Source organism: Dermacentor silvarum, chromosome 1, assembly GCF_013339745.2.
Source record: "Dermacentor silvarum isolate Dsil-2018 chromosome 1, BIME_Dsil_1.4, whole genome shotgun sequence".
Classification (NCBI taxonomy): Eukaryota; Metazoa; Arthropoda; class Arachnida; order Ixodida; family Ixodidae; genus Dermacentor; species Dermacentor silvarum.
In genome coordinates this window covers 326,042,760-326,069,274 of record NC_051154.1, presented here as the reverse complement: position 1 = coordinate 326,069,274, position 26,515 = coordinate 326,042,760, and the positions used below count along the sequence as shown (strand labels likewise).

Here is a 26,515-nt window from a genome sequence, read left to right as displayed (position 1 = left end):
CAAGACAGAGCGTTGGATATGTCGCTGCAGCTGCTCTTGGTCAAGTGGCGTGGACCTTTCGGGAATCCCGCGACATCACATGGACGTGGCATTGCCTGCTACTTGCAGTTTGTGTGAGTTTCCTGAGCCAGCAAAGCCAGTGCAGCAGTACGCGTTTACGAAATTACTGAAACGCGAAAACGCGGTCGACCCAGAGTGGAGAAAACGAAACATTTCGACCAACCGCGTCGTTGTCAAAGGTAACGTCAATAAATATTTTTTTTCTAAAAACCTAGTAGAACTGTAAAACTAGCATTTTCTTTCAGCTTATAATTCAATACGATGATCTTCTTGTTAACAGTAGCTGAGTGCTAGTGACAGAATTCTAATGAGGAATGCCCTCGTCATCAGGTTAGTACTTGTACAAGTGTATGTCCCGAGTAAGTCTCTAATCGTGTCGTGCATTTACCTCAATTTCTCGATTACTAAAGCTCTCTTCGCGATAATATGGACGCCTTAGACATTCTGCAGCACTAATCTATCACTATAGCATCACTTATTATTTGCCTTTAGTGTCCCTTTAACAAAACATCTATTGCCTCATTCTATATGTGTGATCGTGTACGGCGATTCTCGAATGTAGTCACGGCGCCTAAACCTTTACTTAGTTATTCAATCCTGCAATTGCGGAGTTGGAGAGGCGTGGTCCAGAATCTAAGGCCGAACTACCCACTATTAAAAGAAAAAGACAATTCTTCTGTGAGGAAGAAGATCGTCATGCCGAAAAGTCCCGTTGCCATGGTGTGGCTCGTACCCAGTTCGCTCTCTGGCTACGCCCTATCTGCTGGTGCTTCGTTTGTCGCTGCTGCTATACGACCCAATTACACCCCCTTTACAATCGGTGGAGGTGCTGGGTACGAGCCACTATTGGCGCGGGATGCACACCTTCATCCGCAAATACGTACGCTCCTGCATTGCCTGCCAGCGACGCAAATGTGTCTCGCGTCTTTCCACCGCACCTCTCCAGCCACTTCCCTGCCCAGCTCACCCATTTGACCGTGTGGGCATTGATTTATACGGGCCTCTTCCATCTACTGGCGCTGGCAACCGATGGATTGTCGTTGCTGCAGATCATTTGACACGATATGCTTAAATCGCCGCCTTACCTGCCACATCAGCAAAAGACGTCGCCTCGTTCATCCTCCACAACTTTGTTCACCTCCATGGCGCACCTCGTGAACTGCTGAGCGATCGGGGTGGCGTATTCCTCACGGACGTGCTGCAGTCCCTCCTATCTGAATGCCAAATTATTCACCGCATTCCTACCGCTTATCATCCACAGACCAATGGCTTAACAGAACGTTTCAAGAGAACTCTTGGTGACAAGCTATCCATCTATGTTGCGTCAGACCATTCCAACTGGGATCTTGTACTTCCCTTCGTCACATACGCATATAACGCTGCCTCCCAAGCCACTACCGGATTCTTACCATTCTTTCTGCTTTACGGCCGCGAACCCTCCAGCATCATTGATACAGTTCTCGCGTACCGGCTGGACCCTGCCGACTGCTTATCTGTTGCGACGGTCACTCAACACGCCGAGAAATGCTGTCCGTTCTTTCACGTCTACTCAACAGTGTCGCCAAAACCAAAAACAGCGTCATGACCTCAAACCGCCTCCTCACCCTTTCGCCATCGACTCCTTCGTGTGGCTTTGGGTCCCGCCTGTTGCTGCTCCTGGCCTTTCGTCCAAGCTCGTTCCAAAGTACTACGGGCCCTACCGCGTGGTTGCGCAAGCATCACCAGTTAATTACGTGGTAGAACCCGTGTCGCCATCTTTCGATCTCCGTCGTCGCAGGCGAGAGACTGTGCGCATTGACCGGTTCAAGCCGCACTACGATCCGCTAACCTCTTCTTAGATCACCAGGATGGAAACTCTTCAATTCCGGGGGTGATTGTGAGAAAGAAGATCGTCACGCCGAAAAGCCCCGTCGCCATCGTGTGGCTCGTACCCAGTTCCCTCTCTGGCTACGCCCTACTTGCTGGTGCTTCGTTTGTCGTTGCTGCTATACGACCCGATTAAACCCCCTTTACACTTCAAATAAATTTTCAGAGAACATCCTCGTCAGCCCACATGCTCCCACACTGCACCATATGTTCTCACTATGGATAACTTGTCTACTATAAACTAAAGGAAATCGAAATGCTGATTTACACACCCGTGTGCAAATTTAGTTCACGCGAATTCCGTAATGAGAGTTAAGACGTAATTTATTTCGCTTCGGTAACAGCCTAGCCTGTGTTGAAAAGCAAACCACGCTGGAACTCTACATTCAAAACTTATACACGTTGACTCATGAGATGATTATAAAGCGCAAAGATGTTGGTGTTCGCTGCTTTTGCTTCACCGTCCGTATACGATTTCGTATTGTTCCCAGCGTTCTTTTGTGCTGCTTTCTTTCTCCCTTCAGCAATTTCTGGATTCACTTCCCCAAAAGCTAATGTGGTTCATTTCTGCATCTCATTGCAGAAAATGAAAGACTCTTTTCTCAGGCCTATCCAGGTGACAATCGTGATAATGCAGGTGGCTCACATGCTGCTGCCGTTCAGCCACTGCAGGCACTCTTCATCATTAGTGTTTTGTAGCTATCAGATCATTCTTTTTTCTTGTTTCCTGGCTGCATCAAATGGGCGTTTGTGGTCTATTACGGTGGCAGCTTGCTCCAGCTGTCTGTTACTCAATCCACCTCAAAAGGAAAGTTGCCTTTTGTTGCGAAAATACTAATGAGCTGAAGTATGCTATATGTAACACACCCTGGGTGAAGATTGGCCTCTACAATGGATCCAGATGGAGCTCTCGGAGGTGAGCAAATATTCCCTGAACTGTCAAAACTGATCACCAAGAAGAAAGTAAGGGATATTCGAAATTATAACGTGGGAAAGATTGAGGAAGCCGTAAAATATGGACGCAGCATTAAATCACTAAGACTAAAGCTTGGAATAGGACAAGGGAAGGTGTATGCACTGAATGATAAGCATGGTAATATCATCAGTAATTTCGATGACATAGTAAAAGCAGTGGAAGGATTCTATACTGACCTGTACAATGCCCAAAACAGCCAAACAACTTCCATTCAAAATAGTGATGAACCGGATACAGAGGCTCCTTCTATAACTAGCGATGAAGTTAGAAGGAAGGGCCTTGAAAGACATGACCAGGGGAAAAGCTGCTGGAGAACATGGAATAACGGTAGATTTAATGAAATATAGAGGAAATATCATGCTTGAAAAACTTGCGGCCCTTTATACGCAATGCCTCACAACTTCATGTGTACCAGAGAGCTGGAAGGACGCCAACATTATACTAATCCATAAGAAGGGAGACGTTAAAGAATTGAAGAATTATAGACCCATTAGCTTGCTTTCAGTATTGTATAAAATACTCACCAAGATCATTTCTAATAGAATCAGGGCAACACTCGACTTCAGCCAACGAAGAGAACAGGCTGGCTTCAGGGAGGGATACTCTACGATGGATCGTATCCATGTCATCAATCAGGTAATCGAGAAATCTGCGGAGTACAATTAACCTCTCTATATGGCTTTCATAGAATATGAAAATGCACTTGATTCAGTAGAGATACCAGCAGTCGTAGAGGCATTGCGTAATCAAGGAGTACAGGAGGCATACGTGAATATCTTAGCAAACATCTACAAGGATTCCACAGTTACCTTGGTTCTCCACAAGAAAAGTAGGAAGTTACCTATCAAGAAAGGGGTCAGGCAAGGCGACACAATCTCTCCAATGCTCTTCACTGCATGCTTAGAAGTATTCAAGCTCTTAGACTGGGAAGGCTTAGGAGTGAGGATCAACGACGAATATCTCAGCAACCTTCGGTTGGCAGATGACATTGTTTTATTCAGCAACAATGGAGACGAATTACACCAATTGATTTAGGAGCTTATTCGAGAAAGTGTAAGAATTGGGTTGAAGATGAATATGCAGAAGACAAAGATAATGTTCAATAGCCTGGCAAGGGATCAAGAATTCAGGATCGCCAGTCCGCCTCTAGAGTTTGTAAAGGAGTACGTTTATCTAGGTCGATTACTCACAGGCGACACTGATCACGCGAAAGAAATTTACAGAAGAATAAAATGGGGTGTGAGTGCATACGGCAGGCATAGCCAAATCCTGACTGGGAGCTTACCACTGTCGTTGAAAAGAAAAGCGTACGATCATTGCATTCTACCGGTGCTAACATATGGGGCAGAAACTTGGAGGTTAACAAAGAAGCTCGAGAACAAGTTAAGGACCGCACAAAAAGCGATGGAACTTAAATCTTAGGACTAACGTTACGAGACAGGAAGAGAGCGGTGTGGATCAGGGAACAAACGCGGATAGCCAATATTCTAGCTGACATTAAGCGGAAGAAATGGAGCTGGGCAGGCCATGTAATGCGTAGGATGGATAACCGATGAACTATTAGGGCTACAGAATGGATACCAAGAGAAGGGAAGCGCAGTCGAGGTCGGCAGAAAACCAGATGGGATGATGAAGTTAGGAAATTTGCAGGCGCAAGTTGCAATACCCTAGCGCAAGACTGGGGTAATTGGAGATCGCAGGGAGAGGCCTTCGTCCTGCAGTGGACATAAAATATAGGCTGATGATGATGATAGCCAAATGCATAGCGGAATTTCTTGTCAAAACTACAATCTGAATATGAGGCATGGCGTTGTGCGGTGCTCCAAAATAATTTTCACTACCTGCGCTTTTTTTAAAGTGCACCTAAATCTAAGTACACAGGTGTTTTCGCATTTCGCCCCACTCGAAATGCGGCCGCCGTGGCCGGGATTTGATCCCGCGACCTAGTGCTTTCTACAGCGACACAATCGGTCACGGCATTTGCAGCATGCATTGACAATAATAGACAAATAGACGCAACATTTTTAAACTTCAGCAAAGCCTTTCACGGAGTTGTTCATGAAAAATTGCTTAATGGGCTCATAAATATTAAACTTCCTGACATTTTAGTCCTTTGGGTTTCTGATTACCTACATAACGAAACGCAGTTTGCCTCAATTCATGGTTGTAATTCCTGCAATCTTCCTGTGACATCAGGTATGCCTCAAGGAAGTGTTCTGAGACCCTTGCTGTTTCATTTACATATAAGTGACATTGTCGCTTTAATTACTACTGGAACGCAAATAAGGTAATAGCCGATGATGTCTTATTTCGTGAAATCAGAGATGTACATGACCAGGTTGAGTTTATTTCTAATCTTGCTCATGTATCGAAGTGGTACACAAATTTTGGCATAACATTTAATACCGATAAAACTGTTTATCTTTGTGTAACGTTAAAAAACTCCACATAAATATATTTATAACCTGACATCTTTTTCTTTGAAACAGGGTAACAGTTACAAGTTCCTAGGAGTGACAATCACTAATGACATCTGTTGGAGTCAGCACATTGACATGATTTGCTCGTCAGCTTTCCGCAAACGTTATTACCTAAAACATAAACTTCGAAATTCTCCTCCTAAAGTCAAACTTCGTGGCTATTTCACATTCATACGACCAAAGCTTGAATATTGTTCTATTGTTTGCGATCCTTAATCTTAACAATAAAAAGTTAGCAAGGATTCAGTGAAAGCTGTGAAGTTTATCTATACTAAATTTCAGTACACTGATTCTCCTTCTGAACTGATGAAAGCTAACAACATTGAACTACTTGAATCAAGAAGAAACATATGTCATGTGAACTTTTTGAACTTACTACTAACGGCAAAATGGCTATTGATCACACTGTATCTTTCCACGCGTTGTCTACAAGACCTGCGCGCCATTACCATAAACACTTTCTAACCGCTTATTTTGGAAGAACTAATACGTATGGTTTCCTTTTTCGGCATTCTGTATTGTATTGGAATAGCCTAACAAAGCCTTATGCCATGCTGTATGAATAGATGAACTTTTTTTCCTGAGATGCTGTAAAGCTTTTTTTGTAATGCAGATATCTTGTAAGTTACATTGCCTGTCCTACTTGGACCACATTGGTTTCCGCTATCTATTACATAAATAAAGAAATAAAGAAATAAAATTACTCCCAGAAATGTTCTACAAATTGTAAATTGGTAGAATTATCTAATTTATCGTAAACTGTTTGTAACTAGGCAATACATTCCTTATTAAACTTGGTGAATTTTCACTTGGCTGCTCATAGCAGCGAAAAAAAGATTATTTTCCCTGGTTTCTGATGTTGTTTAAAAAAAACTGTGGCTCCAATCCACGCTGTAAAAAGGTGGTTGGACAGCAAAGCACTAAACGACACCCACAACAATTACCCATTGTGACGTCACTTGAATTCACACACGTGTGCTCCTGAAAGAGTGAAACTTAACCTCACCCTTTATTACTTCACAACGACATTATATTCACGCTGTTCTTCTGGCGTCTTACTTTCCGTGGTCTACTCGTAGTAGCCTGAAATGAACTGAATGAGTTGCTAGACCGTCGGGACGTCACTACGTGATTTCTATGCTGTTGGGTACTTTTCAATTCTGAGCAGCTTACGCAACCGTAATCTTTACCGGGAACACGCGGGAGAAGGAACGTGCTTGGCATTATACGCAGACGTCATTATCATACATTCTACTGTTTGCACTTCACACGAGGGCTTTGAACGAAGTCAATCCCTTTCGAAGCAGCTGCAAACCTAATCTTTACTGGGACGCGTCGGAGAGTGAACCATTGTTCACACGCGCCTTATCATCCATAAAGTGGTTTTGATACTTGTTTTGTGGTTTCTCGTTTGTAAACGAGTGCTGAGTTGTATGCCTTATTTCAAAGGAGATATGCTGTGTGTATTCAATTTTTAGCCTGGCGTTTTCCGCTTACGCCGACACGAAAATATCCTTGGCTGGTAGAGGTATATAGCTTCGCTGTTTAAAATAAACTTGGTCCAAATTAACGACCGCCCCCAGCAGGCCGTTGGACCCGGATTCGCTCGCCGGAGCGGGTTATGTTTTTAACTACGAAGCTTTGTTTCTGAAGAAACTGTGTGGGTTTTGTCTTGAATCTTCGTGCAAGTCTCAGGTGAATAAACGTTTTCCCTTGAAACAATATTTTTCCCAACAAATATAGACAATACTCGGGACATCGCGTATATTATTTGGTGTGTGAAAGTTATCGGCAAGACAAGTGAAAGTTTTCGACCGTTTCTTATAGTCAGAATTTTCCCTTATGATGTATAGGCAGGCCTAATCCTAAGTTTTTCGCATACGATGCAGAAAGACGCGCTTCCAGGCATCGTCAGTAAAGACACCTTGCCCGCAAGCCGAACACGCCGTTCTACTCGTTTCTCGTCAGGCCGCTCTCAAGGACTACTGCAGCTGACTGGATCGACGAAATAAAAGGGTAAGGCTCCTGGGCGCCGCCTGATATCGGGGTGTCCTAAATGTGGGCGCACAAATGAACTACAAAAGAGAAAATTCAGTTAGATTTTGTAGACACACATAAATACCTGGGAATGTGGACGGGGGAGCAGCCGTTGCCGTAGCTCAATGGTAGAGCATCGCTAGGGCAATGCGGATGTTGTGGGTTCATCTGTCACCGGCGGCAAGGTTTTTCGCCCACCTCAATTTCCAAATAAGCGATTCATTTCTATGAGAGATGTTTGGAAGTAACTTGCGATCATGGTATTGCAGTCATCACGGGATGCATATTGTTATTTGATCACACTCGGGAATTGATGAGGCAGACAGTCCTAAGCAGGGCTGCTTCCTGTTTAGAAGCCTTTGTGAAAGTTTAGGCATCCATAGTTCGCAGTAAAATAAGGGCCAGTACCTCCGCGAGATTGGAAGGTGTCGTATCTCCGGACACCTTATATTATGAAATTTGCTTATAGTCGGGTAAAACTTTAGAAGACAGGAGAGGCCCCGCCCAGATAACCAAAGCGCAGCAGCCAATTGCCTCCGTGACTAAAGATATAGCCCCGCTCAAAAAATTGTGGCTGCTTTTAAAACGCGTATTTCTCGGTATAAATAAGGTTTGTGTATCTTGATGAGAGGTTTGGTAAAACTATCATGATGGAAATCCTACATCACATGCCGGATCACGAGAGAAAAATAACTCCGTGCCTTCTACAACGCTGTGCGTCGTCTGCAACGGAGCAAGATTGGTGGCACCGGGCGTGTAATTAAAAGCAGTCGCTGGCTTAATAGCAAAAGATTCATATATACTTTTTCTGTGTTTTCACAAGCTAATTTATTAATGTGTTAGGCCTATTTTTATTTATTATTATTGTTTCTTTTTTTGCGGTTAGCGAAACTGCCATCTCGCGAGTTCGCGCACGTTCGCACACGTCTTTGCCAGTTTACCGCCATAGAGCCCAGCGAAGTAATATCGGAACGCAATCCTTTGTTGCCAAACGAGCCTTGTGTCGCCTCGATGACCGCACCACCAAACAGCCGCGGCAAGAACAAGAGCGGCCACATCCTGAACAGCGATTCACGCAACATGATCTTCCACTGTTACGCGTTTTGGCGTAACAGGCAGCCTGAACGCAGCATGGAGGACACGAGCAAGTTTGTCACTGACATACTCGGTGTCAGCGAAAGGACTGTGCTCAGGGTGAGGGAGGAAGTTAAATCATCACATTTTTCGGGTGGCAAATTGACGACGCCCTCGCGAAAGCGCCCACGCAATGCGGAGAAGACGCAGCGCGAAGTTTGACAGCTTCACCTTGTGCGCGCTGAGGTCATGTGTGCACGATTTCTTTCGCCGCAACGAGATACCGACGGTCGAGAAGATAACTACTAAGTTCTCGGAGCGTATGGAACTCCCATCACTTAGGCGGTGTACTGTGCGTTGCCTGCTTGCCGAGATCGGCTTCAAGCACGAAAAGAGAAGCCGCAACTAGCTCCTTATCGACCGGGATGAGATCACCGATTGGCAGAATCGCTACCTCCGTGACGTGGAGTGCTACCGGGCGGAAGGCCGAAAGATCTTCTACCAGGACGAGACATGGGTGATGGCGGGACACACTTGGTCGATCGTGTGGACAGACACCGTGGTGCAGAAGCGCGGACGCCTGTTTGCTCGAGCAAATGGCCTGACGACGGGTCTAAAACAACATTTTGGGAAAGGTCAGCACCTGATCGTGACGCACATCGGCAGCGAGGATGGTTTCGTCGACGGCTGCTTGGATGTATTCAGAGGCCAAAAGACAGGCGACTACCACGAAGAAATGGACGGCAATCGCTTTGAGGGCTGGTTCAATGACGTTCTGCAGAAGTTGCCAGCTGGTAGCGTCATTGTTTTAGACTATGCACCTTACCATAGCCGGCGAGAAGAGAAATTGCCGACGGCGGCCTGGAAGAAGGAAAAGATACAGGAGTGGCTCTCAAGCAAGAACATCACCTACGGTGAAAGGATGATAAAGAAGCAGCTGCTTGAGTTGGTGGCATCTGTAAAGTCACGCTTTCTGAGCTACATCGTAGACAACACAGCTGTAAGGGCCGGTTGCATTGTACTCTGGCTCCCGCCGTACCACTGCGAATTTAATCCCATTGAGCTTGTGTGGGGCAAAGTCAAAAATGGTATCGCTGTGGACAACAGAGACTTCAAGCTGTCCACGGTCGACGCCATCTTGAGGGAGAAAATCAAGCAGGTAACGGCGGAAAACCGGAGGAAGAGCATTCAGCACGTGATGGACTTGGAGGCAAAGTTCAGACTTGACACGTCTGGGAATGAGCACATTCAACCCATCATCATCCAGCTGGGTGACGATGACAATGAACAAAGCGGCTCCGACTGCGAGCTGTCTGCCATTGAGCCGCTCGACGAAGCGTAACGGCTTCGTATTAACGAAAGAAGAGCCCTTATTAGGGCTACCAAAATTTTGCCGGTGGGTTCACAACAGCCAACCATCCATTCCGTGCCCTCTCAAATAAATAAGCAGTTCCATTTAGGGCGTATTTTTCAATTCTCAAACAGAAGCTCAATTCTGCTCGATTTAGGAAGTGGCATAGAAACACGTTTAAATGCTGGCATGTCCGAATTGAAACAAATTTGTTACCTCTGATTATCGTTGGCGGGATCATAATACTCATTCGGGCTGTCACCATCGAGTTTGACGGGCAACATGGTGAAATAACAGTAGTCAAGGCACGCTCTATGGCTCTGTTAGCACTGTGCACTGAAAATCGCTGTCATGTCATAGCCAATTCCGGTGAAATAGCAGTAGTCAACACGAAACTGACAGCCACTGTTAGCAGCTTGCACACCAAAGCAGATTCATCTGGTTGTATTATTTATTTTGGTTATCTGGCTCACACAAGTAATGCGAATAAGGGAACAAATATAAAACATCCTTAGTTTAGTGAAGCCCAAAATGCTCATTCAGGCAGCCACCGTCAAGTTTGACGCACCTCATAGTGAAATAGCAGTAGTCAGACCACGCTTTATGGCTCCGCTAGCAGTCTGCACTGAATATTGATAGTCTTGTCATAGCCAATTTTTAATTTATTTATCTGACTCAGGCAAGTAACGCGAATGCAAGCACATTTATTAACGTGAATAAGTTCACTAGCATTTTTTGTCATATTGTAACGCCTTGGTTGAGGCGAAAAGAAGAGGAGGAGGATGACGAATCTTTTGGTGCGGAGCGCAGAACAAACCGGTGCTGCACTAATTTTCCTCGACTCCATTCATCTGTAAATAAACACGCCTCATTCGTAACAGTTTTGTGGTGGACGGTGCTGGGTCCTCAACCACGCAACACGGTTCTGCAACCACCTGATCTTCACCGAAGCCGCCGCCTTGCTGGACTGCCGCCGTTGCCGCTGGTGGTCGACATGTCTCGTGGTGAAAACGGAGCCCGGACTGTGCCAGTTCCTGCCGCTGCAGCCCCTGCCCTGGTTACAGGGGCCCCTTCGGTACCTACTACAGCCGCGGCTGGTCCCTGGCCACGTCAGCACCTGATAGAGCCTCGCACACTCGTAGGCAAATCTGGCGAGGACGTGGATGAGTGGCTCACACACTACAAACGGGTGAGCAACTATTGCCGTTGTGATGCGGCAACTCAGCTGACCGACGTCGTGTTCTTCTTAACAGACACAGCACATTTGTGGCTCCACAACTATGAAGACACCCTCACGACCGGGGATCGGTTCGTGTCTGAAATACCGGAGTGTTTTGGGGACTCAGTCGCGAAGTGGAAGCAGGCTGAGCAAACGCTGCTGCAAAGAGCCCAAGTACCAGGCGAGACGTGCACGACGTATATTGAGGCTATATTGAAGCTCTGCAAGACCGTCAACCCTCGCATGATAGAGGAGGACAAGGTCGGCCACCTCTTAAAAGGAATTGCTGAGGATGTCTATCACTTCCTCATCGGCAAAGAGACCCTTAGCACAGTAGCCGACATCATACGGTGCTGTCATACTTTCGAGGCCCTGAAGATGCGGCGTATCACGCCTAAATTTGGTCGGTTACCGAATGTGACTAGCGTTGCAAGTGTTGACGACTACACGTTCTTTGATCTCGCGTCTACAATACGCGAGATTGTACGGGAAGAGCTCACCCGACACGTGCACTCGGCCCCTTATGATGCTGCGCCAATCCCGGTTCCATCTCATCATGTTTCTATCGCTGCTACTGGTGTCGATGACTACAACTACAGTTCTCGTTCTCCACCGAGGCCGCAGCGCAATCACTACGCAGAGACGAGGTATGAACACCTCTTCAGCTATCCTCGTCAGCAGGCCGCTACCCACCAGGAGCCGCATGAAGATGAATTTGTAGCACAGTGTAGCGACAATGCTTTTCATGAGTACAACGCATATCGGCAACTTCCTGTGTGTTATTGTTGTGGTGCTAGTGGACACATAGCTTGGTTCTGTCGTCGACGCAGGGAAACATGCCGATACAATCCGCCATCAACGTTTTGTCATGCCGGCAATAGTCGGAACAACGATCCCTGGTCTGCCTATTCCAGGAGCACCTCACGACGAGAGAATCGGCGCAATAGTTCCCCGCTTCTGACCGCAGTTTTACACCTCCACCCGCCCGACGGCGCCGTTCGCCTTCACCGTGACGGCGGCTTTCCCCACCGCCATCGCCGGGAAACTAGCCGGCGTGACCGATAGAGGTGAGGTCGCACAAAATCATTTACCTCAGATGCTTCCGCCAGTTACTATGCTCAAGAACAAAATACATGTGGTAATAGATGGATTAACTGCAACGGCTTTAGTGGACACTGGTGCAAACATTTCTCTTATGAGTAGTTCCTTCAAAGATTGCATTGGCCGAAAAGCTAGGTTTTCTTCGCAGGAATCGACAAGATTTCGTGGTGTCGGCGGAGAAATACTTCATCCTCTGGGAGTTTGCGTAGTTAACGTCTTGTTAGCCGGAAAAGTGTTCCTAACTGAGTTCCTGGTTCTGCAGCAGTGTACGCACGAAGTTATTCTCGGGATTGACTTTCTCCAAGCGTGCGGTGCTTTCGTCGACTGTGGCACAGGTGAATTTTCAGTCAGCAGTGAAGTTGTTCCTGCCCTCGGGGACGAGCTGCCGCCAGCGGAAGACACACTGGTTGTTTCCGATGAACTGACAGTGCCACCATGGTTCATGTGGTCGGTTGCCGTGTTCGCTTCCGTCTCTGCCGTATCTGCCTTTGATGCCATCGTTCAACCTCTCATCGGTCAGTGTGCTAAGAAATACATCTTAGTGCCTCGCTGCATTGTACCGATTAGCAACCGAGCCACGTTTTTTGGGCACTTAACTGTTCGCCAGTGCTTCTTATACTTCCTCGGGGAATGAAGCTCGCCGTCCTTGATTGTGCCATCGGAAATTATATTGCAGCCGTTAACGACCAAGAAGGTCATAAACGCTTGGCCGTTTGCGAATGCAGTTTCTCCTACGAGTCGCAGATTCTAAACATGGTTAGTAAGAACCTACGGTCACACAAGCGACAAAGATTGGTCGAGCTATTGGAGAGACATGCTTCTGTGTTTGACTTCTGCGAAAAAGAGAAGCGACCATCTTTACCCTGTTCTCGAGCTCAGCACAGGATTGTTACAAGTTCTGCTCATCGGTTCCGGCAAACACTTTACGAGTGTCGTCATCGGAGTGGAAAGTTATTGCCGAACAAGTTCAGGATATGCTACAGAAGGGCGTCATTGAAGAATCGTGCAGCCATTGGGCAGCACCTGTCATTTTGGTTAAGAAAAAAGACGGCTCTTGGAGGTTTTGCGTTGATTATAGACGATTAAATGCCCTCACCAAAAAAGATGTATATCCACTACCTCTGCTAGACGATGTCATCGACTGTCTACATTCGGCTTCCTACTTCTCTTCACTAGGTCTACGATCAGGGTATTGGCAGATCCCTATGCACCCTGCTGACAAGGAGAAGACTGCATTCGTAACGCCTGGTGGAATGTATCAATTTAATGTTGGTTTGGGCTGTGCAATGCCCCGCTACTTTTGAAAGATTTATGGACTCAATTCTTCGTGGTCTAAAATGGGAAGTATGTTTTTTGCTATCTAGATGACGTTGCCATTTTCGCACGTACTTTCGAAGAGCATAACGCCCGTTTAAACCTCGTTTTAGACTGCGTCGAAAAGGCCGGCTTGGTTTTGAATTCCAAGAAGTGCAGGTTTGGCGAACGACAAGCATTAGTCCTTGGTCACCTGGTTGACAAAGATGATGTCAGGCCAGACCCCCGGAAAATAGAAGTCGGTGCCTTTAAACAACCTCAGTCACTAAAAGAACTCCGCTGCTTCCTCCATTTATGCTCCTACTTTCGACGGTTTGTGCCCAGATTCGTGGACATTGTCTATCCTTGGACAAGTCTCTTGTGAAAAGACAGCCCATACGAGTGGACACCTGAATGCGACGCGGCGTTCTCTCAACTCAAGTTCCTGCTGACTTGAAAACCCATTCTTCGTCACTTCGATCCGTCTGCTCCCACTGAAGTGCACAGTGACGCCAGCGGAATCGGCATCGGAGGAGTACTTATTCAGCGCCATAATGATGAAGAGTATGTGGTTGCCTATGCGAGCCATTCTCTTAGCAAGGCTGAACGAAACTACACAGTGACAAAGAAAGAACGCTTAGCGGCTGTCTTTGCTGTTCAGAAGTTTTGTTGCTACCTCTACGGGCGTCCATTCACAATTGTAACCGACCATCATTCCTTTTGTTGGCTTGTTACCCTCCGTGACCCCTCCGGTCGTCTAGCACGCTGGGCTTTGCGGCTCCAAGAATTTGACTTCATTGTATCGTACAAAAGTGGAAGACGTCATGCTGACGCTGACTGCCTTTCTCGCCTTCCTCTGTCGACAACAGAGGATAACGCGGACAACCTCGACACCTGCTTCGCTGCTGTCTCTAACACGTTTCCTGACGCCACCGTATTCCGGCGGGAACAGCGCAATGACTTATGTTTGGACCCCACGTTCGCCGATGCCAGCAGTCCCAAGGCCAGTGGTCGCTTTTGCCTTCGCGATGAACTGTTATACAAGATAAATGATTCAGCAAGTGGCGCGCGGTATTTACTGGTTGTTTCCCAAAGCCTGCAATGTGACATTCTCCGTGTCATGCATGATGATCCGACGTCAGGTCATCTTGTATTCATTCGCACCTTACATCGAATGCAGGAGCGGTTTTACTGGCCTAAGATGCAACATTCCACGGAATAATACGTGTCGAGCTGCGACAAGTGCCAGCGTCACAAGCGACCTACAAGCGCTCCGCAAGGCTTTCTTCATCCTGTAGCGCCGCCTACTACATATTTGGAGCAAGTTGGTATCGACCTGCTAGGACCATTTCCACGATCTTCGAACAACAACCGCTGGGTCATCGTCTGTGTCGATCACCTAACTAGATACGCGGAAACCGCTGCGATATCTTCCTCCACAGCTACTTGTGTCGCTGCCTTCTTGTTACGCTACGTAATCCTTCGTCACGGTCCGCCTCGCATAATCATCAGCGACCGTGGTCGACAATTCGTCGCTGACGCCGCGGAAGAATTGCTTAGACTCTGCACTTCACAGTTCCGCCACTCAACACCATATCATCCCCCGACGAAAGGCCTTGTCGAACGTACCAACCGCACCCTGACCAACATGCTGGCTATGGATGTACCCTCCAATCACAGGAACTGGGATGATATTTTACCGTTTATTACCTGCGCCTACAATACAGCGAAGCACGAAACTACGGACTTCGCACCTTTCTACCTGCTCTACGCTCAGGCACCGCGCAGCTGTCTCAATACCATTTTCCCCTCTACACTCCATACAGAGCACTCAATTTCCGAAACTTTGTGCCGTGCTGAGCAAGCCCGACAAATTGCTCGTCTGCGTACACTTGGATCACAAGATCGCTCCAAGGAGCAGTATGACCGCCGCCACGACTCAATATCATTCAAAAAAGGTGACTTGGTGTGGCTGTGGACCCCTCAGCGCAGACGCGGGTTATGCCAAAAGTTCCTGGCTCAGTATACCACTCCCGTCACAGTCATTGACCGCATTAGCGATTTAACGTATGTGGTCGCCCGTGTAAGGTCACCAGGACGCCGCTCTAGCGCTACTTAACCTGCGCATGTTACGCGCCTCAAGCGATATTACTCTATCACTCAGCCCTAAATCTCATGGTAGGCTTCGTCTGCGAAACGGGGAATGTAACGCCTTGGTTGAGGCGAAAGGAAGAGGAGGAGGACGACGAATCTTTTGGTGCGGAGCGCAGAACGAAACCGGTGCTGGACTGATTTTCCTCGACTCTCATTCATCATCTGTAAATAAACACGCCTCATCCGTAACAACATTTACGTTCCGGAAAACTGCTCAGCAAAGTCCAATGTGTTTTAGTGAGTCACTTTGTTCATTACAAGCCGTATGCAAAGTGATGGCCAGATTCAGACAGTGATATTGGTGAAGTAATAAATGGTGAAAGTTGCAAAAGCTCTCACAGCACTGCTTTGCTGGAGTCCATTCACTAGCAAACTGCGTTTGTAATGATGAAAGTGTCAAGACAGGAAATGACACCCCCCTGCACAATGTTATGCATGTGTACCACCACATGTGACTTGCAGCGAAACCATCTGTTTATTAAGACTGAATGCATCAACATAGCAAGGTGCTGTTTCATAATATGGCACCCTTTCATGTGCACTTCTGGCCACCTGCCGTATGCACTGATGCATAAACACATTAACAGGGGTAAGAGACGAAGTTACTGTGCAAGCCACGTGATGCTTTTAACATTTTGTATCTGTCAATGTTTCTCTTGTCACAGCTGATAGAACATTCTTTAGTTCAAGTTGGTTAATCACGTTGCGGCAACAGCACAAGAAGCAAGGTCAGAATAGTAGGAGAATAAACAGGAAGATGGCAGCCTGAGGAGGCAAGGTAGACGAGAGAGAAAGTCTTTAATGACATCGAAGAGGCCAGCCCTGCTATTCACAGGACTTGGTTCTTTGAATGAGACAAGTTAATGAAATTGTAAAGAAAGATGTGGCTGCAGCATGGCCATAAGAAAAAACGCTAAAATAAAAGGACAGAAATATGAATAAACATACACGCACAGAAGCTCTCACATGTTCACACAGATGCACACAAACGCGACCGCAAAACGTTAGATCTAAAATACGAAAAAGGGGAAAATAACACAACACTCGAACGACGAGACGCTCGGCTATCTTATCACACTGCTGCCAACGATCGGTCGTTTGCGCGCTCAGCTGGCAGCAACAAATCTTTGCGTTGGAAGTTGCTTTCGCAAATGTTTTCTGATGAGAAACTCGTAGGTTGGTTTCATCCGCGCAGGCTTTTCTCATTTATCCTGATAATCGTTTTGCTTCATCACTTTGCCACGTCCGACAAGAAACGCAGGGTCACAGTACAGAAACACTCCCGACGCTCACAGTAGGTACCAGACTTTGGCAAACTCTCCTCGTCGTAACTTCACTTAGGAGCAAAATAAAACACCATGGAACAAACACGCACGATGTTTGTTTGCAGTGGTGTATCGCCGCGGGATCCTGTTTCTATACGAAGCGCAGCGTCACCGATGTTCGCTGTAATCTTTTTCGTCTGCTCACGGCTCAGAACAAACGCACGCGGCAGAAATTGTGCGTCGTAAGCTCGCAATAATATTTCCGGCATGACAGACCCCCACAAACAATTCGAATTCACTCTGACGAAGGGAGACGCATACAGCTGACGCGACTCTGCCCACTTCGAAGCGAGGGCGGCCATTTTAGGCATGTTCTCTGTCGGTGGGATCACCGGCCGTCCGGCTCATGACGCCACCTGAAGTGTGCGCCTATTGGTGGAGGCTCGTGTGCATCCACCTTATAGGGGCAAATGCCACTACATTCTAAAATTGTACCCGACTATAGACATTTAGTTAGGATGAGCTCTCCGCAGCAAGCAGCACGTGTTACGATGGTGTACGTGAGCCTCAGTTAGGCGACCGGCCACGGCTGTCTGGTGTTGAGCGATCGGGCAGTGACGAGACGCTCTCCCTATGTCCACAATTATCCGCCAACTTCGTTATTGACGCCTTTTAGACGACACGACGTCACATCATGACATAGAGCCACTGAAGGTGGAGCCTAGCCACGATCTCTCTGTAAATGAGTTGAGAAAAAATATGGCTAGCGAAGAGGGTAACATGTAATCATCCGTAGCTCTCTTAGTATGAGAGGCTTCACTTCCTTTCTGGGGTGAATGTTTTACTGTAGCTGTACTTTACGCGTCTTCCAAATTTGTGCGAACTGTTTCATGGAGCCTTTAAAATAACGCATGCCTTTTACACCGTTTGTGTGCTGTATGGGTAGCTTTCAGGAAAAGTGCAACTACAATGAACTTCTCATATGGCAGATACATTGTGTGCAATTAAGGTGTTCGTTGTTTTCTGCGCTGATATTTTGTAGCAGTGCTTTTTCACGCACATGAGTGGTCAGAACGACGCTCCGCCCCGGGCGGTTAACACACAGAATTCAAAGTTTGGCATCATGTCAACTTGGTACCAAATCACAACTTTGGTTACCTGCTTCCTCGCGAAGAAGCATTAGTTAGATCTAGCGATAGTACGGCTGTGCCGAAAATTTTGAGATACTTGCCTGCAATAAGACGTGGCGGGAAGCTTGCTGTCCACCATTGACCTCATTGGCAGTCAAGCACGAGAGCACATGCGTGGGCTAGACTCGCGGCCATTGTTTCGGAGTTCGAGTTGGCATACGGCCATCTCTGTCAAAAACATCTGCCGGCAACTGTACTGGGCGAGAGCTACTTCGAACTGGCACGTACTGGGAACGCACGCATGTTTTTAGACTGTGGCTGGTTGGACCGCATCCAACAAGCTATCGTACTAATCTCGTGTGACCACATTGATTGCATGGTTGTGTATTAGTGACGGTGCAAAGTGCGTGTAATTTGATTGTTTTCGTGCTGCGTGCCGGCATGGCAAACCGCCAACGGAAAATCAAAATCCGCAGGTGACCCTTTGCTCGCCTGTCGGAGACATCACGCTTGCTTTTTTTTCACATTGACCTGATTACCATTTTCCTTTTTTTCGATCTCAGTGTGTATGCTTTCATGAATGTCGGAAATAACGGAAGAAATTTTGGTGGTGTTCGTGAGTGTTTTATTTATTTATTTATTTATTTAGGGAACTGCAGTCATTGAAGACCAGGCAGGTGGGGAGGGGAATAAATATTCAATTATGCACACATCAATATAAAAAGGCAATATTTAAATTATACAAATATATTCAATTGGCGATGACTACAAAAGAAAATGTCACAGTTTCGCCCTAAGGGCGAAGCAATGAATGCGATAGCAACACAGCAATGTCATACGAAGCAAGGTGAGCGGCTTTGGTAGCAATATGAATTGTAGTAAACATGAGCTGATTAAGTAAGCAGGTGTGCTGCGGCGTAAGTAGACCGACATGAAGAGAGACTCGATGACCACGAGAAGGCGCGTGTGAAACGGTGGTGTTGATGATAAGCGCTTCCCGTGGGCAGCGCGTGCGAAGGGACACACCTGTAGCGCTGCACTGCCGACCCGGGCAGCATTGCATGTGTAGCGTGCGTTGGAAAATGTGGCCCGACTATTACTAGCTGATTGAACAAGCGTGGTGTGAGCGCGCACAAACAAACATGAATAGATCACACTGAATGACTGCAGACGACTGTCAAAACGCTGGCAGCAAGCGCATACGCCGCACCAACGGGCAAAGGTACGTGCGGTCTATCGCTTCAACGGAAACTGAGCGGCGAATGCACGGCGGATAAAGGTCAGAGCCGTGTGGAGATAAGCGACGGTGCGAGCGAGCGACGAGCGCGGTTGTCGGCAGAGTGGAAGTGCGCCCCCCCCCCCCCTCCGCTCCCTCCGGCGCTGGCTTCCCGCTTCCTTGCTTGCGCGTGGGAGATTGAGTGCGTTCGCTCTCCGTGATAGCGCGCGTCCCCGCACGCTTCGGCTCGGGCATACGGCGCGCGGCGAAGATTTTATCTATGGGGAACCTCACGGTGACGGCGACGGCAGAAATCCGGTTGAAGTGTCCACATAATTGCTATCGCAATCAAAGTATATAAAGCAATGTACAGCAATAAAAAGAAAGCCAATGTCTAGCCCACACACACACACAAACACACACACACACACACAAATATATTTACACATCTATACAGACATACAAACACACATTTATGTATGTATATATATATATATATATATATATATATACAATGCACTTCGATAATACAGCCACAGTCGACAATCACAATCTGAACAATTGTGCCTGCAGATTATGCACAAAAATAATGACAATTACAAGATGTTTATTTGCATCAGTACATGACGCGTGGGGCATGCAGAAAAAGCTGCCACATGGACAGCTTGATGAAGCCGCAGTCCCCCGCATTGGCGTTTGCGCGGATGGACAAACTCAAAGGCAGTACATCATTGTTTACAGAAGCCATTTGCACAAAATTGAGCACCGTGCACCATGCGAAGCAAATTAAGAAAAAAATGCGTTCGAACAGCAGGGCATAGTAAAAAACATCTCCAACCAATAGGCACAAATACGCAATGAGAGCCATAACAGTATCGCAACTGTTCAAATAGCACGTGGGCGAAAAAGATATAATCAAAAACACAAGCCGTAACGATAACATTTCTCATACAAAATAAACAAACGAAAGAACCAAGAATATAATCTATACAATGGGACTAGTTAGCTTCGATGAGGAAAAATTTGCGAAAGCCAGGGAAAACAACCTAGTGCAGGCTGAAATAACTATACAGAGCTTTCAAAGAGATATTTTCGAATCCGTTGGTTTCGTTGTGTAATTTATTCAGTAGTTTTGGCAGGTTGTTGCGAATAGTTTGTTGTCCGTATGTCGTTCTAACAGTTTCCACTTTCCGAAACTCTCTCGACCTTGTATATGTTGTAATAGTGATTTCTAGATCCGCTACTGTTCTTAGAAAGCTGACTCCACTTTTTTTATTTCTTGTTTGTATGCTCTACAGAGTCGATAATTGTACATACTGGCAATGCGCATTAAACTTATATTTTATGAAAAAATCACGTGTGTGAACATATTTTGGAACGTTTTATATGACTTGTAAGAATTTTTTTGCAGTACACAAAGTTTTCCAAATGTCCCTGCGTGGTAGTAGCCCGAACTAAGTGACAGTAGTTTAGACTAGAAAGAAACAGTATGTTGAAAATCAGCATCTTTATTTTTGTTGGCCTTATATGACGGTTACGGTAAACAAGCCTGATTGCTTGAGATAAATTTGCATAACGTGCATATCCCATGAAGTTTTCTTGGAAAATAATACCTAAAGTTTTAAAGCATGGAACAATATCGATAGGCGTTGAATTTAGCAATATAGGCGTATTAATTCTTACGTTATTTTTACTCTGTAAAACTATTGCTTTTGTTTTGTTTGTGTTTATTTTAAGACTATTTTTGCGTGTACATTCATGTAATCTTTGAAAGATTAAGTCTGCTTCCTCAAGTAATTCATCCGCCGACTTTCTTATCAGGAATATGCTAGTATCATCGGCGTAAATTATATAGTTGGCCTTGATACTGATACCTATGATTTCATTAATATATAAATGAAACAGGAAAGAGCCCATAATACTGCCTTGTGGCACGCCACAAGAAACGGGCAGTGGACTAGAGAGTTCATCATTAATACCGACCCTTTGCTTGCGGTGTTCTAGATAACATGTGATGAGGAATGCAGCCTTCCCGCGGTAGCCGTAACGTAGGAGTTTCCTAATAAGAAGTGAATGATTGACACAATGAAATGTTTTTGTAAAATCTACAAACAACCCCAGAACCAGCTCATCTATTGCCCTTGAAAAAACTCTTTCTTAGCAAGTAAGGCACACTCCGTGCTGAGGCTTTTGCAAAAGCCAAATTTGCATTCATTTAGAAGTTTATGTTTTTGCTCAAAATCCATAAACCGATTTAAAATTACCCTTCGAGAACATAGGGAGGATTGATATTGGACAATATTTATACATGTCATTTTTGTCACCTTTTTTATATAGGACATAATGCAAACTTCTTGCATTTTACTGGGAAAAATAGCCTGATTGAGACAAAGGTTGAAAATATATGCGATGCATGCAGCCAGAATATCAACAACGTACTTTAAAGGTTTTATCTGTAACCGGTCAACATCTTTCGCACTGCTGTTGTTTAGATTTGGAATGATGTGGCTCATTTCGTTTTCATCCACAGGTTTAAGGAAAATAGTGTTGCAATTAACCAGAATATTACTAAGATCATTTGGTAGCATAGGCGTATTACCTGCACTTGCGAAATATGTATTAAATGTATCTGCAAGCCGCTTCTCAGATAATTCTATGCCATCAATCTCTAATTTAAGAACTTTATTGATAGGCGGATGATGCCTTAATACAGAGTTGAGCCTTTTCCACATAATCTCAGAGCATCTAGCAGCAGTTTCAATGAATTTTGCAAAATATTCTCGCCTAGCTTTTTTCATATCTTTATCTAGGCGATTACGGTATATTTTGAATTGGCGGAATAATTCGATATCTTTAGTTGAAATAAATTTGCCATAGAGAACAATTTTATGTGCGATTCATCTACAAAGCTCCGAGTTAATTCATCGCTTCCGATTTTTTTTGCTTGGCTTAACGCGCACTGAGGGAAAGCTAGATTCATATTTCGATTTGACGATGTGAAGAAATTTTTCATAGGCTCCATTTGCTTCCTTGAATTTATACACATCTTCCCAACAGGCATTTTCTATTTGTTCCCGAAATATAGACAAATTGCGTGCGGTTATATTTTGAATCTGCTGCATTGGCTGCGTTACCTTTCCCGTACGTGCTCTTTGGCGCAAATAAATGCAGGCAAGTGGTCGCTGAGGTCATAGGCAATTACACCCGCCTTAACTTTTTCAGGGGTGATATTTCTGAAAAAAATATCCATTAAAAATGAATTTTACGTAACTATAGTAGGTAACTTAATTACAATAACTTAACCATTCATTTTCAGTATCTAATTGTATAGTTTGGGAATCGTTTTTCATCATGTTATTATTGAAGTCCCCGCCGTCAATAAATCAAGCCCATTTTTATAACCAACTAAAAGATTTCTTCTACTTTATTACAAAAATTATTAACACTGCCATTGAGAGGGCGATAACACTATAATAACGGTGTTATGCATTTTTATTGCCAGAACTTCATAGTCAGTTGTTATTGCGGAGAGTTCGGGCAGTAATTCACACTCGAATACTTCCTTTACCAGGATGCATACTCCACCGCCGCGTAAGTGTGACCGATTTAAGTAGAACGTACTATCATTTGGGATACGGAAAACATCTGTATCGTTCATTGACCATGTCTCTGTTAACAGTATCGTATAAATAGTTGCCCTAGCTGCTCAAAAAACAAGCAGAGATTGTTTTTTTTATTTCAAACTAAGCGGATGTGTACATGAAAGCATATAAAGGATTGCAGAAATTTTTTACCTAAATGCTGGCTGAATACTTGTGGCAATATGTAAGTCTCCCCACTTGCACAAGTGATCGTTATCAAGAACTCTTTTTAATGAGCCTATCAAGATCCCTCGCGGTAGAAACAGCCACTGCGCGTTCACCGTCGGTTTTCGGACAAGAACGCGGCTGTTGCTATGCCACACATATTTGTAGTTCGCTCGCTTCGCCCATATCTTTGTCTCGAAGAGTAAATCATGGGTTCTTTTTGTCCAATTTTCAAGCAGGAATACACCGTCTTTCGATTCACGCAACTTATTTCTGCTTTCACACCAGCGGTCCCTATCGGCTTGTTTCGCAAAGCGACAGATCATACCCGGTATCTTTTCTTTTTTTGACGGCAGCCGGTGAACTGAAACAACGTCATTTTCTGAGAGTCGTGGAAGTCCGAGCTGCATGGCTACTTTGTTTAGCTTTTCAAGCAGGTTTTCTTTTTCAGAGTGTTGAATCCAATAAAATTCAACGTTTAAGCAGCGGCTCCTCCATTCAAGTGAGTCAATTTCAGCTTGCAGTTGATTGACGCCACTCTCGTATCCTTTCGGTTCGGCGTTTTAGTTCCTTGATCTTATTTTAATTTCGCTCTGTTCGTTGTTGCGGTTCACTGTACTGTTCGCTCAGAAATTATAAAGTGTTTTCAATGCCTTCAACTACATCTCGGAGTGGCAATAGCTGGTAAAGCTTTCTGTTAATTGTCTTTAACAACTGCCGCACGTCTTGTGCGCGTCCGAATCATCACTAGATTTGTTAGGTTGCACACGTCATTTCTGTCGTCTACAAGACGTGCAGCGCCAAGCCAGGCGGTATCCATCTCCCTTGGACCTAATTGTCGTGTCCGAGATTCCTGAGCATTTTCCGGTGTGAAATTTAGAAGGACATTCACTACATTCAATAGTACAGTCTAAAACAGACAGCGTTAGCTCACAAGTAGCATATATCACATTGCAGGACGTGGTCACAATTTGGCCGCAGCAGCATCAGCAATAAGGAAAAAAGTATGAAGTATATAAATACTAACTTGCAAAAAGGCAGGCTGTTACTTGGATGATGCTAATATGCTAAAATAATAATTTGAAAGCCGCACAATAGTAGCAGTACACAGAAGCTCGGGCTCAGTCAAAGTTCAGTTGCACCGAGGAAAGCTTTCTTGAAGTCATCAGCACAAACGGAATCTGATGGTAAATTGTTCCACTGAACAGTTAGTTGTTCGAGGAAAAGAATACATAAATATGTTTGCCCGAGAAGTGTATGGGAGCAGGTTATGCACATTACGATGCCTCGATACGCGTTGTAAGAATGGCTGTGTGTACGTCTGCGCATGTATATTTCAGGCGCACGATTTTGCGGCAATTTTCAGGCACGGGGATGTTATTCTCCATTATTAACTTGGTAGGAGATTCTGTTGAATTAACCTTTGCGACAAGGTTCGCCTGTATAAGGTTGTTCACCTGTATTTGCATACCAAGTGATATTTTAAGGCAATTTTTAGGGCTTTCACTTGATTTAATGTCCAGCACATTCCGGCATGTTTGTTATCTTTTAGACTTGCTGCTATTTGTTCTGGTTGTGCAAATTACTGACCCTGGCTTAAGCCTGCCGTGCAAGAAGTTTTTGTCAACATGTCTGCTTGAGTGGGTTCAGTCCGTCTTTCCACATTGATAGAAAGTGACATGATTGGGTACAATTGCAGCTTCTCTTGTGAGTGATTGTGTGTGATCGCTGAGAATATTTCTTCAACCAGGTGTCCAAAATCTGTGCAGGATCTCTCCCAATGCGTTGCTGTTTGAGGCGTGATGGCATTTAAACATGACCAGTGGCAACCCGGGAACTGCTTCTACCTCAGAATATATTATCATTAGTGAAGACGTTAGCAAGCGAGCCGAAGAATATAAAAATTTAATCAAACTTCGAATGAAAGACGCAGTCTTACCCCGCAAGAGTACCATAAGAATCCTCGTTTTTTTTCTACACAATGGTAAAGCAACATGGGTGCAGAAGCTGGCAGTACAACTGGAACAGATCCTTGCAATGATGTGTAGAATAACTAGACAAAAGAGAGGAGTGAAAGAAGATTAACTTCGTAAGATTATAGAAGCCTTGATCTTTTCTAGGATAATGTACTATCTACCATACGCTAAGATAACCAGCACTCATCGCAAAAAGATAGACATTATAATTAGAAAGTGTCCTATACTTGCCCTGGGAGTTCCTAAGTTCGCTTCTAACCATAAAATTGAAGCAACCGGCCTCTTTAACTCACTAGAAGACAGAATAGACATGCACAATCAAGCACAAATACAGAGACTTCAATCATCTCATCGGGGTCGACGAATACTGAACAGATAGGGATATGAAACCGCTAACTTACCCCCAAATCCCCCGAAACTACCACCATGGGATGATCTGCCAAGGATAACCGTAGATCCCATTCCAAAAAAATGCACCCGGAAAAGAATCGAAATAGGCGGTCAGAACAAGTATAATGCAGAGGACAGAGGATAAAAGCACGTACTACACAGATGCCAGTCATAATGCCGAAATCAGCAAAGCAGCGGTCGTGGGCCACGACTCGACGTTTGTGAAAAATTACTTGGGAGTCCCTACGCCTCACGACGCGGAATTGCTGGCAGTAATGCTCGCAATTACGGAAATGACACATACATCTGACACGATCACAATCCGAACAGACAGTCAAAGCGCTTTCAGAGACATTCAAAATGATGACCTTCCTTACCCCATACGCTCAAAGCTCCACATGTACATGCATGCTCACCCCCTTCTACGCATACGTATACAATGGGTTCCAGGCCATCAAGGATTGCGAGGAAATGTAAGAGCACACCAGCTCACCCGCGCAGAAAATCCGGGACCTCCTACTCTTTGGCCTGTTGAAGATACAACCCCAGAAAAGAGCAGAAGATGCAGCGGAAAGAAAGGATACATATTTTGAAGTCTCGCAGGAAAGCATCAACAATTCTCAACACGCTATCCTACACGCATTCGAGAGAGGACACCTCCATCATACGAAAAGCACAAACACACATATTACTCACACCACACTATACGCATTATATTAAAAGGGACCCCAGGCACTTGTAAACAGTGCGGGGCCTATCCATCAAATAAACACATCTTGTCGGAGTGCCCTGCAAACACCATCTTCAAAAAGACAATACTTTCCAAATTACCACACAACCAGCGTCCTGGCAGCTGGGAGGACTGGACCACTCCCCCACGAAGGTTTGAAAAACGATGGTGGCCGCTTCTGGTGCAGCACGTCAAGAACGTGCTGGGCCAGGAGGCATGAGCCTAGCAGGAGGCCCGGACTTGGGCTTTAGTTCCTTCGGGGCTAATACGTGTTATTTCTCTCTCTCTCTCTCAGGTGACCCAAGGTCAAAACCTCTGCCAGGTCGAGGCAGCGGTACATCCGTCCTTCTTCGCAAAGACCTCTCGTCGCCACAGCTCTCTCTCTGTCCTC

General features: G+C 45.4%; 1 pseudogene; it reads right to left on the bottom strand.

The window, feature by feature from the left end:
• Positions 1 to 23,079: 23,079 nt before the first annotated feature.
• Positions 23,080 to 25,432, bottom strand: LOC119442981 (uncharacterized; annotated as a pseudogene).
• Between the last annotated feature and the right edge of the window lie 1,083 nt (positions 25,433 to 26,515).